Source organism: Manis pentadactyla, chromosome 7, assembly GCF_030020395.1.
Source record: "Manis pentadactyla isolate mManPen7 chromosome 7, mManPen7.hap1, whole genome shotgun sequence".
NCBI classification, from domain to species: domain Eukaryota; kingdom Metazoa; phylum Chordata; class Mammalia; order Pholidota; family Manidae; genus Manis; species Manis pentadactyla.
Window position 1 is genome coordinate 40,773,195 of NC_080025.1, and position 12,674 is coordinate 40,785,868.

The 12,674-nt window shown below is 44.5% G+C and overlaps 1 long non-coding RNA gene across 1 annotated transcript in view; it reads left to right on the top strand.

Annotated features, from left to right (window-relative positions):
- The first annotated feature begins 1,540 nt into the window (after positions 1-1,540).
- The window catches only part of LOC130684455 (uncharacterized), a 32,699-nt gene continuing 21,565 nt past the window's right edge, over positions 1,541-12,674 (top strand). Inside the window, exon 1 of the long non-coding RNA XR_008998754.1 lies at positions 1,541-1,660. This is a non-coding gene — a long non-coding RNA (uncharacterized LOC130684455). The remainder of the gene's footprint in view (positions 1,661-12,674) is intronic.

The following is a 12,674-nucleotide window of genomic DNA, read 5'->3' on the forward strand; positions in this document are numbered from 1 at the left end:
AAACATTTTCAGAGTTTTATCATCAACTGTGTAGATTGTGCTTTTCTTTAATTTTGAAACTGTGTCCCATCATGCCCATACTGACTTTCATTTCTGAGCTAAAGAGAAACGTGTAGTCTACGGTGTGGTGTGAGAGGAGGGGAAACAGCCGTGGAGACTGCTCTGAGTGACCCTAGAAAAGAGGATTAAAAGTGTCAGCTGGCAAGAGCTAGCTGTGTTAGAATCACCTGGAGAGTTTTAAAAAATAATGATTCACAGAGATCCCATCTCAGACAGAGTGAGACAAAGAGACAGAGGAACAGAGAAGGAATGACCGTGAAGGAGGTATATGGCTCAGGGAGGATTATTTTCAAAGGAAGTGTCTACTGAAGTGTGTGTCTGAGAGAAGTGTGTTTGTGCAGTGTCCCAGAGCTGAGGAGTCTCATTCGTACCACACACAGGCCTGTGGGAATGGAGGGACTGCATGGACACTTGAATCCAGATAGAAACAGGATCCTGCACAGTTAGCTATTTTCAAAGGGCCAGTGGCGTTAGGTAGAAGGACACAGCCAGGTGTAAACTGGGAAAAATGTTCTGAACACACATATCTGACAAAGGATGTGTACCTAGAATATACAAAGAATGCTTCCAACTCAATAATGAGAAAACAAATGACCTAATAAAAATGGGCAAAACACTTAACTGATAATATATTAGTACACGAACAGATGCTTACCATGATTACTCATCAGACAAATGCAAACTATAATTACTCTTTACCTACTGGAATGGCTAAAATTTTTTTTGACTGACAACAATTGGTAGGATGTGGAGCAAGTGGAATGTCACACTGGCTGGTGGGGACAGAAAATGCCACAGTTACTTAGGAAGGCAGCTTCTCAGGTTCTTAAACAGTTCAACATACACTTAGTGAAAGACCCAGCAATTCCTTGACAAAGCATTTACTCCCATCTCCAAAATGAAAACTAAGTCTACATAAAGCATTAACTTTAATGTTTATACAGTTTTCTTTTTAACAGCCCCAGACCGAATGTAACCCAAATGTCCACCACTAGGTGATTAAATAAATTGTAGTATAGTCAAACAATGTAATACTAGCCAGAAATAAAAATGGAAAAAATGTGAGTACTTGTAATCCCACGGATGAACTTCAAAAACATTTTATTCACTTAGTGAAATAAGCCAGATTTAGAAAGCCTATCGATGGATTTTAATCCTCAGGACAGGAAAAAGTCTTGAAAGGGCTTCCGTAAAGAAGAAAACGACTCCGTCTTACGTCTGGCATTCTCTGGTGCTGTCAGCCAAGGGGAGGCGATCCCAGAAGGAGCAGCCGCACAGAAGGAAGCCGGGAGCCGGTGGGACGGAGATCCCCGGAGAGCAGTTCGGGGAAGGAGGCGGTGCTCGTCTTTACCTGTCGCTGCTGAGACAGCAAGTGAGCCTGGAAGCCAAAGGGACCGCCGGACACGACAGAACGGAGCCCATCGGTGGCCTGCCCGCGCGCTGCCGTGACGGGAAGCTGGGGCCCGAAGCCTGGCTGGAGACGCTTGCAGAGGAAACACGAGAGGGAGAAGGGGAGACGTCAGTTCTCGGCAACACCAGCAAGGCCGTTGCTCTGAAAGACGGCATGAAAATGGAGAAGAGCTGATGCGGGATCGAGGAGGTTAACTTCTTTTTTATTCATTTGTGTTTTGCTTGTTCATTTTAGGATTGGGGATACCAGTTCGTGTTTGTAGGTTGGGAATAAACTAGTAAAGAGAGAGGGGAAATAGGTGACTCAGAAGAGAGTAATTGTAGGAGAAATGGAATGGAACTGCTACAGTTTGAAGCGATTTAAAAATACATATGCAATGCCCACCATGTCCTTGTTAATAAAAGTATTATATCAAGATTCCGTTCAGTACACATTTGCCAGGAAACTGGGATTTCAGGTACTCCTGTTGCATTCATTCTACAAACACCAATTTGATTTTACTTGCTGAGATAGTCATACAGTGTCTCATACTCATTCTGGTATATTCTGAATATTATATGGATATCAGACAGCAGATAACAGATCCTTACAAAACTAAAAATGTTCTCAACACTAAAGACCACGACATTCTAGGTAACTATAATAGTCTATGATTCTATAAGAGACTTTGATTATTCTATTAAGAAACATCAAGCTGTAATCGAACTGTTTACTTGAGAACAAGAGAGCGAGACAGCCAGAAGATGCATGGAAGTGAGGGCTCTAAGGGGCTTAGGCGGGGAATTACTCCCCTCCCCAGGTTTACCGAGAAATGATCGACATGCATCACTGCACAAGTTTAAAGCATACATCATGACGGTTTGCTTTACATATATGGTGAAATGATTACCACAGTATGTGCAGCTAACATCCATCATTCATATAGATACAATTAAAAGAAAAGAAAGAAGAAAAAAAACTCTTCTTATTATGAGAACTCTTAGGATTAACTAATAACTTTCCTAATATCGTACAGCAGTGTGTAACAGTCATCATGTTGTGTCCTAGCACTTTATGTCCCTAGGACATTATGTCCCTAGCACTTGTTTATCTTATAACTAGAAGTTTTTACCTTTTGATCACCTTTCTCCCCTCCTTCCCTGTCCTCCACCTCTGGTAACCACAAGTCTGATCTCTTTTTCTATGAATTTTGTTTTGTTTTGTTTTGTTTCAGATTCCATGCATGAGATCATAGTGTATTTCTCTTTCTGTGTTTGACTTATTTCACTTAGCATAATGCCTTCAGGGGCCATCCATATTGTTGCAAATGGTAGGGATTTCCTAAATCTTTATGGATGAATAATATTCCATTGTTTATTATACCACCACATCTTTATCCATTCAGCCATTGATGGACACTGAGGTTGTTTCCGTATCTTGACTACTATAAATAATGCTGCAATGAGCATGGAGGTGCATATGTCTTTTAGAATTTGTATTTTTATTGGATATGTTCCCAGAAGTGGAATTGCTGGATCATATAGTAGTTCTATTTCAGATATTTTAAAATTCACCATACTGTTTTTCCTGGTGGCTGTACCTATAATTTGCATTTCCACCAATAGTGCACAAGGGTTCCCTTTCCTCCACTTCCACACGAGCATTTGTTATCGCTCATCTTTTTTGATGATAGCTATTCTAACAGGTGTGAGGTGATATCTCACTGTGGTTTTAATTTGCATTTCCTTAAGGACTAGTGATGTTGAGTATCTTTCATGTACCTCTTGGCCTTACATGTATCTTCTTGGGAAAATTGTCTGTCAGGGCCTTTGCCCATTTTTTAATTGAACTGTTTGTTTTCTTTGCTATTGACTTATGTGAGTTCCTTATATGTTTTCTATATTAATCCCTGATCAGATATATGGCTGCAAGTATTTCTTCCCACCCCACAGACTGTCTTTCCGCTTTGCTGATGGTCTCTTTTGCCCCTTAGTTGGATGTTGTTTCACTTGGTTTATTTTAATATTGTTGCTTGTGCTTTATGTGTCATATCCAAAAAATCCTTAACAAGACCCATGTCAAGGAACTTTATTTATAGGTTCTTTCCTAGGAGTTCCATGGTTTCAGGTCTTACAGGTAAGTCTTTAATCCATTTTGAGCTAATGTTTGTGAGGGTGCCAAACAGGAGTCCAGTTTCATTCTTTTACATGTGAATATACAATTATCCCAGCACCATTTCTTGAAGAGACTGTCTTTTTGCCATCGAGTGTTCCTGGCTCCCTTGTCAAATATTTGCTGACCATGTATGCTTGGGTTTGTCTCTGAGTTCTTAATTTTGTTTCACTGGTATATTTTTCTGTTTTTATGCCAGTGCCATACTGTCTTGGTGACTGTATCTTTATAGTATAGTTTTAAGTCAGGGAGTGTGATGCCTCCTGATTTTGTTGGTTATTTGTATGTGTGGGGGTTTATTTTTGTGTGAATGTGGTTCCATATACATTTTAGGGGTGTTTTCTCTACTTCCAAATACCACTGGAATCTTTAAAGGGGTTGTGTTGACTCTATAGATGGCTTTTGGTAGTATCCACATTTTAACAATGTTAATTTCTCCAGTCCATGAACACAAAATACCTTTCCATTTATTTGTGTCTTTTTTATTTCCTTGTGTCTTAGTTTTTACTTCCTTAGTTAAATTTATTCCTAAGTACTTTACTGTTTTTGAGTCTATCGTAAAGGGATCAATTTCTTTCTCTCTTTTTCAGAAAGTGTGTTGTTAGTGTATAGGACTGCTGGTTTGGTTCTCTACCCAAGTGAGGCTTGTTGGAGAACCATCCTAAGCTTCTACAGTTGCCAGGAGTCTCTCGCAGGCTTACTAGATGGTCAGGATTAGGTACCATATTCAGTAGAAAAGAGACTATGAATTAGCCTCCCTGCTCTGGCAGGGCAGCAGGATGGGACCCAAGGCTAGTATGGCTCATTGTTTGCACACCCAGATGCAGGTAAGAGTGTGCGCCTAATTCCCTGGTCAGGTGAAGCCACTGGTTTTGCTCTGCAGATGGGAAAGCCACAGGCTGTGCTCTCTGTTCAGGGGTCACTGTGAGCAGAACTATTGGGCTACACAGCTTCGTGTGTGCTCTGGTTAGACAGGCTGGAGGCCGTACTCAGCAGTGAGCAAGGCTGTGAATGCTTCCCTGCCTGGGCACAGTGGGAGTAGCTGCTCTGCAGCTGAAAAGACTTTGTTGTCTAGATTCAAGCTGACCTGTGCCCTGAGTTCCCTGGCCAAACAGGTCCACTGGTTTGCTCTGCAGACTTCAGCTATGTCTGCCTCTCTTGCCAGTGGGTTTCAGCCCTGGACAAGTTCACTATGGATTCAATGAGACCAAAGAAATGACAATGGAATGTTCTTGGGGTGAAAGGGTTTATACCCAACTTTATTCCCATGGTGGCAGGTCAGTCACTAGAATCCTGTCCCTTCAGAGCAAGGCTACATGCAGCAAGCCAGTCTCTGCCTCTGGGCCTCTCTGTCCCCTCAGCCATCTCAGTCTCTGTCCTCGGTGCTGCCACCACTCCAGTCTCATCTCTGCTCTCCTGCAGCCTTGCAGCCCGGCCACCATGTCACCCAGAGCACTGGGTGGAGCTCTTTCTATACAGTCAGTAACAATGTACTGCCCACACATGTGCAGTGAGCTAGCCAACCAGGGCCATGTGGGAATCCTGTCTACAGGAACCTTCACTTTATCCACTCTCCACACCTCCAGGATTCTCACCTCTCAGTCTCTGTGCCCTCAATACTCTGCAGTGGGCCCTGTGCAAGGCAGCTGGAAAATTGTAAAAGAACCGTGGGTGTGCCTACCCACCTTCTCCAGTCTCTCCAGCAGAAAGTCTTGCAGACACACAGGCCGATCTTGTTGCTTTATCTGTCTGGCTTCTGCTTCCTTCTCAGCAGCTGGAACCGCTGCTCCAGTCTCAGTTGTTGCCACAGCTCCAGTCATTCAGCTTCTGTCTGCTCCTGCCTTTTCAAACCAACTCACATCTGGGTCCTCGCGACCTTCACTGGCCCTTTATATTCTTCCTTTAAGAAGCAGACCATATTTCCTTCTGTGCTTGAGTGTGGGGATGGAAGCAGAACACAGAGAGCCCCACAACCTGAAGAGGGGGTTGCACCCCTCCTGGAAGAACCCATGGTTGCTGAGTCCCTCTGGTTTTTCACCAGCTTTCAGCCAGGTGGGGTTCCAACTGAGGAGGTGCCGATGCCTCCGGCACCGGCAGGGCCTACTCCCCACCTGTTCGTAAACCTCCGCTCCTCCATTTCTGGGGCTGACAGCTCCACTACATCCTTCGCCTGCCCCACAGTGCCTGGCTGCCGGCTTTCCTGTGGTGCTGCTTCTTGGGCCGCTGCTCCGTCTCGTGCTGCTTCCTCTCGGGCCACCACAACATCCTTTACCATTTCCACAGCACTTCGTAGTGAGGCCATTTCAGTCAGCAACGTATTTTCTTTCTCTTGGAGTGGAGCCCAGTCCACCCCTTTCCCGTACCACATGCACACAGGGGACACTCGAATGCCCCCCCATCCATAGGTGCAGCCGCTGAAACACTCCTCCTGTGAGGGCAGCCTGTCCTTTTCCTTGGTCAACAATGAATATATATATTTATATTCATCACTTCTTTATAAGGGAAAAGCTGTCCTTCTACGATACTGACACAACAAGCAGAAGGAATAAATAGTACTATTCCTTTAAAATAAAATGTGGCTACTATTGTCAAGATTTTGTTCATTTCCACAAAAGCTATATTTGTATATATATATGCAGTTAGTATTGATGGTAGAGGCTCTCCAACTTTCAAGAAGTAAATGTACCTAATTCCATATAAATGTCCCCACAGTATAGAAAAAGTTACAAGCGCATGCAATTCAGTATTATTCCCTTGTTCCCAACCTTTATTTGAGTTATTTATTTTTATTGAAGTATAGTTGATATACACTATTATATTGGTTTCAAGTATACAACACAGTGATTCAACAGTTATCTACACTATTAAATGCTCACCCCAACCAGTTACTATCAACATAGGAAGATGTTACAGTACTACTGACTATATCCTCTATGCTGTACTTTGACCCCTGTGATTAATTTATGCTATAATCGAGATATTGTGACTCTTTATCCCCTTCACCTATTTCACCCATGCAACCCCCATGGTAACTATTACTCTCTTCTAAGAATCTACAAGTCCATTTCTCTTTTGATCATTTGTTTTGTTTTCAGTTTTAGCAAGAAAATGTTACAGACATAAATCCCAGCTCATAACCTGGACCCTGCCGGAAGTGTACATTTCTTTGTTTTTGCTTTCCTTTTTCAATTCAGGTTGGCAGAATTTTAATCCAGGTTTGTGTGGCCATTCTGGGAGTTTACCAGGTGCCACAGTGTCACGGGTGACCATCTAATCCTCAGTGACATTCATTCACTCACACATCCTCGGCTTCATCCCAGGCGTCTTCAGGCGTGTCCATCACTCCAGCTGACCAGGGATCCAGACAGTTAGTTCCCACAGGGGGCCGCCCCTCGTCTCCACCCTCAGGATCTCCCTGGGCTCCGTGGCGCTGCCACTCCATGCTGCTCCTGTGTGCTTGGGAGTCATTCTGTTCTCCCCATCTCTCCAGGAAACCCCAAGGGTCTGAGACCCACAGATCAGACTGTTTTTCTGTCTCCCCCATGGGGCATGGTCTGGGGAGCAAAGTGCCAGGTCGCTCTTTCTGAGACCGATTCGTATTTTCATTTTCATAGTTACCCTTCAGCCCAAATATGTCTCCAGCCCAGGGAATCATTTTTATAATCCTGGTAAAGAAGGCTCACTGTTAATAATTTCCTTTCCATCTCTTAAGTACTCTCCTCTTAAAATAATCTTTCTTTTTGGCTATCTCATGCCTTTCCTGGGGCAAAGAGTACAGGTGGCCTGGATATGTGGATGCGGGAGACAGCCAAGGGAAAGGCTAGAGGGGGTTCCACATTTAAAAAAGAGTTCTGGTTCCCAAGCTGGAGCTGAGATGGCACACATAAAACTGAAGTAGTCGCCACTCAGGGTGGCTGCCCAATGCCAGCTGTCCTCTGAAAACTGTCCCCCCACAGTGGCTGCTGCCAACTGTCCTGTCATGTTAAGTGACCCTATCCCTAGGCCAGTCAGTAGATATTTGACTCAGACTGGGCCAGTCAGATTTTGTGCCAGGAATGTGTAAATTTGGGGCTGAGAGTCTAGAGACTTGTTGTACACAGTGGATGCTGCTGACCCTGTGCCACCTGTCCGGAAGCGCTCTGGAGAGAGAGCCTTTAACCCTGCTGCCAAGGCCTCAGGGCTTCCCAGGCTTCCTTTCCTCAAGTCTCAGTCCTAGAGCTCTTCTCTGGTTCTGTGAGATAATCCAGGATCTTTCACATAAATTCCCCTTCTGCCCCAGCCAGTGTCAGTTTCTATTACATGCCATGTAAACAGCGTTGATTAAAAATCATAGAACCACCTAGCATCTGAATACAGAATAAAAAATCTTAATGAAATATTGGAGAATGTTACTCAACCAAGTATTAATTGAGTTGGGAATTTGGGGTGAACTTGGAGCCAATATCCTGGTGCTTGATTCATCCTCTACTAGCGTCTCATGGAAAGATGAATGAATGGCCATGAGCAGGCACAAGAGAAAAATCAGCAACATCCCTAGAAAAGGGAGGCTATCTTAAGCCCCAATCAGAAGTCTTACTAACTGCATCATGAATGAGGATATATAAAAAAATACATGTTGGACTTACACACTGAACTCTTGGAACAAGTATAACGTGGGGGGTGGCAAAGCTGATGAAAAATGTGACTATGTCTTTCAGGCCAAAATGTTTCAGCTTCACTGAACGTAAAACGAAGCAGGCACCCTGTACTAAGAGCAGTGCTCAGGGTTGGCCATTCTGTGACTTCTTTGACTCACGCCACCCCCATTGGCTTAGATCTGCCTAAGGCCAAAGAAGCACCAGTATTCAAGAAGCCGGACTGGCAGGGAGTGGAGGGGGTGTGAGTCCTGCCCGAGAATGTGTAGCTGGGAAGTGCGCTTGTGGACAGCAAACACTGTGTGCTGGGCCGCGCAGGCTTTCCCCTCCAACACGGCAGGGCACCACAGACTCCTGGCAGCAGCAGCAGGGAGAGGCACCCCGGCAAAGGGGGACTGGCAAAGATCCCACTGAATGGCAGCACACTCCGGGCAGGGAAAGAAACGAGAAGATAAACAGAGAGAGTCAGGGGGCTGCAAAGGGACCTATTCTTCCCAGTCTTCTCTGGTTAAGAAGGAAAGAGGCTCTGATGAGCAGTGGTACAACTGAGGACTTTATGCACAGCCCGAGACACAGGGCTGGGACACAGGGGGACCGTGTCGCTTTTTCTAAACTGGATCACTTTGCAAGTGAAAGGGTGCTCTTACCTCCACGTGGGAACAAGAGGTATCATCTGGCACATGATGAGAGGCGGTCGCCCTGCCAGGACTCTGCCTGACGGATCACCCTCAGCGCAAAATCAGTGACACAGATAAGCCAGTCTGGACCCATCCAAAAGGAGCAGGAGAACAGAGGAAAGGGAAGAGTCACAAGTCATCTGATCCAGGAAAACTTACCTCTGCGGAAAACAAAGAAAATTCTGGAGCATACCTGCCTGGAGTCCTCAAGAAGATGCAGGAGAATATAACTTCCGTGATAATACAGGACAAGCACACCTGGGCCAAGCCGAAGGAAGATATGACCAGGGAGTTGGATGTCTTAAGCATTTTTGGCACGAAGAGCTGCTCCCTGCTTGGCATCAGAGCTGAAAGTGGATATGCCATCGTTCAGCACTGCTTTGCTTCCTATAAACACAGTGCACTTTCCCTGGCAGCAGAGTTCTGGGAGTGACGTTTCCCACTTCCCAGCCAATGTTCTGTGGTCTGCACATGCCCTGGAACCGGTGAAGTTTAGGACTGTAGACGCAGGGACTAAAACAGCAAGGCTGTAGGAAGGGCATGTCTGACTTGGAGCTGCTGTTTGACCGCCTGCTGAAGACACTTAACTTCTGTCTGCTCCGCGAAAAAGGAAAACCTTCTCCCTGGAGGAAGGGCTCTGATGAAGACCCGTGCCATTAGCAAAACAGAAGTGGTCTTATGATAATTACAGTGAAGATGACAGAATAAAGGGACATGGCTTTGCTTTCCTTGTAAATCATTCTCACTCAAGGATTCCTACTTACAATCCCACAGTAGATGATTAAGATGGCATATATTTGGTGATAACAGTAATAGATATAATTGCAATACTAACAATAATTAAATACTGTCTTTTGAGCAAAAATTGCATGCCAAATACCTCATTAAGCACTCTACTTTTGGTGCTCACAAAGATGTTGAGAAGGCAGAGCATCTGTTTTACAAATGAGTTGACATGAAGCTACCTGCCTGAGAGCCCATAGCTAGTGAAAAATAGAACTGGTTTGAATCCACGTCCTGCTAGTCTAAAGGGCATGTTAATCATCATGGCAAACTGCCAGAGGAGTTCTTAGCTCAGACAAGCATCGAAAGGGAAGCTTCCTAGTCCCCCAGGCATACACTGAGTACAGAAGTCTACCGGGAGAACTCGTTATCTACACAGTAGACATTACACGGCACTGTGAGGAGGACTACTAATTGGGGAGTAACTCCAAAAGCAATGTGCACTTTATGTCAATAAATCAGAATACTACTTACTATAATTAACCCAGTGCATATCCATTGCTAGCTAATTTGCAGAGAAAGATCATTTCACAAGGTTTTATTTTTATAAATACACCATTTTTTTCTAGGTGACTATATCTAATGTTAAAATATTTTAAAGCAGCTGCCAAGCAGTAGCTTAATAAAACTTTAATTTAGATGGAGGGTAGAACTTTCTCAGTATTCAGCATAAATGAACTAAATACAATCTTCCCATTTGGCATTGAAAATGGTTGTCCTTGCTTACGTGGAACAAGTAGACAAGTGATAAACACACCACTAACAGCCACTTTGTGTGTTAGAGCCAGGACCTAAAGCTCCCATCCATGGAATGCATACATGTTCTCATTCAGTCAGTGCGGTGTGGTAAAGGTATACTGCTCTGACCCCAGTCTGCGTCCCCAGAAACGTGTTTACACAGAGCATTGTAAGGAATGATGGAGGTCACTCAGAAGTTCCGCCTTGTCCTTTCTTTGGTGGTGGGAGGCAGTGGGATCTGAAGTTCTCACGAACAGAAGTATGGCAGTCCTCCCTGGGCTCGACAGACTAGAAGCAGATGTGGCACAGGCTTCCCCAAACAGCCTCTGCTCGCCTGTTCATGTGGGCTCCCAGTGCACCGACGGGGGGGTTTCCTGAGCTAAGGGACAGCCAGGCAAAAATCACAGGCCTCCTTCTTTCAACTTACTAAACAATAGGGAGGATATAACTTGACAGGGTAGCTGTAAGTCAAGGTCACTCACTTTTAAAAATGTGACTTTTTAAAGTGAAGGTGAATTTGAACATCTGGAAATCTTTTTTTAAAATAAATTACTTCTTAACTGAAACATTAAATGGCAATGTTTTTGGCAACTGTTCTATCACTGATACTTAGAAATGAATTCTTGGCAAACCACGAACTTAATGCTCCATGTATGAGATCAACACATAATTTGTTGGATTCTCAGAAGTGTTTTGCTCCAAGTATTTCAAGAGTTGTGCTGAGCAGGAAATGATCTCAGGGAGAAGTGGAGATGACAAGCACTGCTGTTTTGCACGGCTGACTTACCAGCTGATACTCATATGTGTGGCTGCATGGAGTCATGACGTGGTGCAGGAAATTGTCTCTAAATGTGTGGTTAAGAATCTTATTCCCACAAAACCACAAAGCCAAAATCTGCAAAAAACCCTATCTAATGGTAATAGAGAAAGAGGAAAACACTAGAGTTGAATTACACACACAGATTTTTTATTTGAAAGAAAACAGGTTACTCAAGTTCTCAGAGCGTAGGAACCACCTCTTTGAAGCAAAACAATGCTTCCTGTTTTAAATGAAAGAATCTTGCATTATTTATTCTGCATATTTCTGACAGAAGGCACAACATCTGTGTTTGTGTGTATGTGTGTGTGTGGTAAGAGGAATAAATAATGAGAAATTATAAACAAACTGATATTATTTATAGTAACAATGATAAACAATAAAATTTAATAGCATAATGTGGGTAAAATTGTAATATTTCCAGAATATCCTGCCTGGCTTTAGTACACCTGCATATCAACAGGTGCTCAAGGGTGGAGAGAAGTATGGCTTTAGTGCATTTGCATATCCTCAGGGATGGACAGAAGTTCATCTCCATACCAATGGGTAATTACCTGGGCAAGGAGGGTCTATCTGTACCTGAGAGGTGAGGGGTAGTGCCAGTTTTGCTTCTGCTGGAGAGAAGGCCTTGGACTGCAGTTTGTAAGCAATAAATGGGTTTTAAACTTTATTTCTCCCTTTGACTCATTTTGGTTTTTAGAGGTATTTCGCCCCAGAATTTCCTCTCCCTGCACTTAAATCTGACATTAGTCAAGAGGATTCCTCTGAACTCGAAATCTGTCATAATTGGGGCGACCTTTGGGAGGGCCGCCCCTAGAAATTATGGGGAAAAGTGGCGCTTGCGCCGAGGGATGTGTGTTTACACTCTGGTGCTTGTGGAGGCCCCTCCCACCTCTGCTGACTGTGCTGACCCCAGCCTGTGGCCTGAGCCTAAGGCTAATGTTTCTGCCACTGCTGCTGTTCCTGCTGCTGGCTGGAGCCTGGTCACAACTATTGAAAGGAGCGGAGGTCTGGTACATCTTGATGGAGAAGCAACTGGCTGCTGTGTACCATGCCTTGCTGGCTATGGAGCCCATTGCCGGAACAGCTCCGACCAAAGTAATAACCACCTATCCCATCGCAGGGTGGATGAGAGAATGCACCCAAACGCCATGGAATGGTGTGGTACAGATACCTACCATATATCATGTGACTGGCCCTTTGCCTTTGGCATCCCCAGGGAATGATGAAGCAGATGCATTGGCCAAGGTGCGCTGGCTAGAAGGAAAGTCAGCCTCTGATGTGGCCCAATGGCTACATTAGTGTTTGTTGCACGCAGGGCAAAAGACAATGTGGGATATAGCCCGTGAGTGGGGCTTGCCTTTGACCTTTGAAGAAGTCAGCCAAGCCCAGGAGTGCCCTGC